At 33.7% G+C, this 3,129-nt stretch overlaps 1 long non-coding RNA gene across 1 annotated transcript in view; it reads right to left on the reverse strand.

The window, feature by feature from the left end:
• LOC110268101 overlaps positions 1-3,129 on the reverse strand; it is a 25,284-nt gene that overhangs the window by 4,086 nt on the left and 18,069 nt on the right. The window lies entirely within an intron of this gene.

Raw genomic sequence — 3,129 nt, forward strand, 5'->3', positions numbered from 1 at the left:
TAGAACTAAAAAATATTACTAAAGATCTATTGTAACATTTTATAAGTGTTAAAAGAAATATTTATGGTAATATTTTTTTAAGTGTTACAAAAAATATCTATGGTAACATTATTTTAAATGTTACAAAAAATATCTATGGTAATATTTTTTAAGTGTTACAAAAATTATCTATGGTAACATTTTTTTAAATGTTATAAAAATTATCTATGGTAATATTTTTCTAAATGTTACAAAAAATATCTATGGTAACATTTTTTAAGTGTTACAAAAATTATTTATAGTAACATTTTTTTAAGTGTTACAAAAAATATTAATTGTAACATTTTTCTAAGTGTTATCATGAATGGTCTATTGTAACATTTCTCATAATATTACTATAGGATATCTTTTGTAACATTTTTATTAAATGTTATTAAATCTTTGAAAAATGTTAGAAAAACTCTTTAGTAACATAGAGTATATTTAACATTTGTTAAAATATTACTAATATACATAGGTAACATTTTAATATGATTTGGTAACATTTTTTAAATGTTAGTAAAAGTCAAGTATGTAGTAGTGACCTCTAGTTATAAAGAGCAGAAAAAATTAGAAAAATACTTACAAGTCATTATCACAAATTAAAAAAAAAATTATAAAGATGTCATTGGGAGAGTTTAGAATAAACTCAAAGGGTGGAAGAGCAAATGTTTGTCTCTCGTAAAAATATTAACTTTAGCTCAATCACCTGTCAGTCCAGTTTTCAAACTATCAGATGTAGGATGATAGAATTTCTAAGAGTATTTGTTATGAGGTGTATTAAACCAATCAATCACCTTAGCCCATGACAACAATAAAGACGTCTCACGGCCCACAAATTCAGCCCAACAGAATACACAAATTAAATTATAATTTAGTCTTTATCTTATCTTATAGTTATCTTTATCTTTATCTATATCTTATCTTTATCTAATTTTATCTTTCATAGGCCAATACTCTATATATACTTAGTTTTACCTTCATAGTTTACAATTCATTCAATCAATAATCAATAAAATTTCTTCATCTTTTTCTTTCACAATTCTTTTATTTTCCTATTCTTTCACAATTTTATTAAGGTGGAGAAGCTCCAAAGAGAGTTCATTTGGGGGAAATGAAGAAAACCACAGAAAAATTCAGCTAATTAGTTGGAGAACTATGTATCTACCTAAGCACGAATGGAGATTGGATTTCAAGAGACTTTACTCAATGAATGATGCTTTTCTAGTCAAAATCCTATGGAAAATGGAAGGAAATTCGAATAATTTGTGGGTTCAAGTGCTTGATCACAAATACTGTAATGGAAACAGAAATTTAGACAACATAATTGCTAAAAAAATGGGAACTCATGCTCATGGAAGGAGCTGCTCAAAATGTGGCCAAATTTTCAAATAAAAAAAACAAAAAAACACTATGAATTTCATTTGAAATGACCAAAATATTCTCTTTTGGAATGATTTATGGGTGAAAAAGAAGGACTTTTGAAAGATTGCTCTCTAAACCAAATCACAGACAACAAGAGCCGAGTGAATGATTGGATTAAGGACATGGGAGAACGGGGTTTTGCTATTCTCAGCCACAACCTTCCACCTGTAAGGGTCCAGAGAATCATAACGATGGTTCCCCTTACCAAGAGGGAATGGAAGATATAAGAGTATGAATGCACACTGAAAATGGTAACTTTTCTACTACATCAACATACAAAGTCTTCAATAGTTAGTCAGTGCCTATAAAGACCGTATGGAGCTACATTTGAAATTGGCAAGCACCACAAAGGACAAAAGTGTTTATGTTGCTAAAGAATCCAAAAAGATCGCTTACATGTATTGTACTAAAGCTACCATTATTTGGATTAATTTTCTAAAACCCACGAGATGCATAGCTTCTTTCAACAAAATTAGAATGATTGGATTAAAATTAATTTAACACACCAATTAGGAAAAACTCAAGGAATAAATTGGAAGGACATATTCATCATAACCTGTTGGTAGGGGTGTCCATGGATCGAATCTGATCCGCATATCCGCGGTGTTTATCCGAATCCGATCCAAAATTTGCGGATATGGATCCGATCCGCAATGCTTTCGGATCGGATCGGATCGGATCCACACACTAATCGGATCGGATTGCGGATTTTGTGTTGGTATCCGCATATCCGCGTATCCGCAAAATTTTTTTAATAAAAATAAGCTTTTAAAAATATTTTTGTGTTTTGCGAATATATATGATATCTGATCCGATCCGATCCGCAAATGTGCGGATCGGATCAGATCGGATCCAACCTTAAAAACTGCGGATATTGGATCCGATCCGATCTGATAATTTTAGTGCGGATCGGATCGAAATTTTGGCCATATCCGATCCGATCCGATCCGCGGACACCCCTACCTATTGGCGCTTATGGTGCTAGAGAAACAAAGAAGATCATAATGCAAGCTATACTAGATCAATTCAGCCATATACAGAGATTATAAAATAAGTGCAGGAGATAAAAGGGGCGTTTGAAAGGGCTTACCTGCTAGAGAATCCGAAGGGAAGAAGAGAAATCCAAGTTGGGTAGGTGCCTCCTTCGACTGGTTAGGTGAAATTGAACATCGACAGAGCAATGCAAGAAAATTCCGATAACGCTGGCTCTGTTTAGGAATGAAGGCAACTGGGTTGCGGGATTCAATTATAAGATTAGGTGTTGTTCGGCATTTGTGGCAAAACTTTGAGGAATCGCCGAAGGGTTGAAACTAGCGTGGATGATGGGAATGATAAGAGTGACAGTGGAATCTGATGCTAATAGTGGTGAGATTCCTGAATGCACAAAAAAGCCTTGACAAGCAACCCAACACCTTAATTAGAAGGATAAATTAACTGAAAACGAATTATTGCAGTTTTTTTGTTATAAAGATATTCAAGGAAGGTAATAGATGTACAGATTGACTGGCTAAGAAAAGCTATGCTTTTTTGTTCTAGGTTTTAATACAAAGAAAAAAAAACCCCTAACAGACGACCCCTATCGCCCATCAGACGGAAGGCACCCCACCCAAATCTCGACCCCTCCCTTCGCCCAAGATAGACGACCACCTCGGCCACTCGCCCCTCCATTCACCTGCCCGCTCGACA

This window comes from Arachis ipaensis, chromosome B10 (assembly GCF_000816755.2).
Source record: "Arachis ipaensis cultivar K30076 chromosome B10, Araip1.1, whole genome shotgun sequence".
NCBI classification, from domain to species: domain Eukaryota; kingdom Viridiplantae; phylum Streptophyta; class Magnoliopsida; order Fabales; family Fabaceae; genus Arachis; species Arachis ipaensis.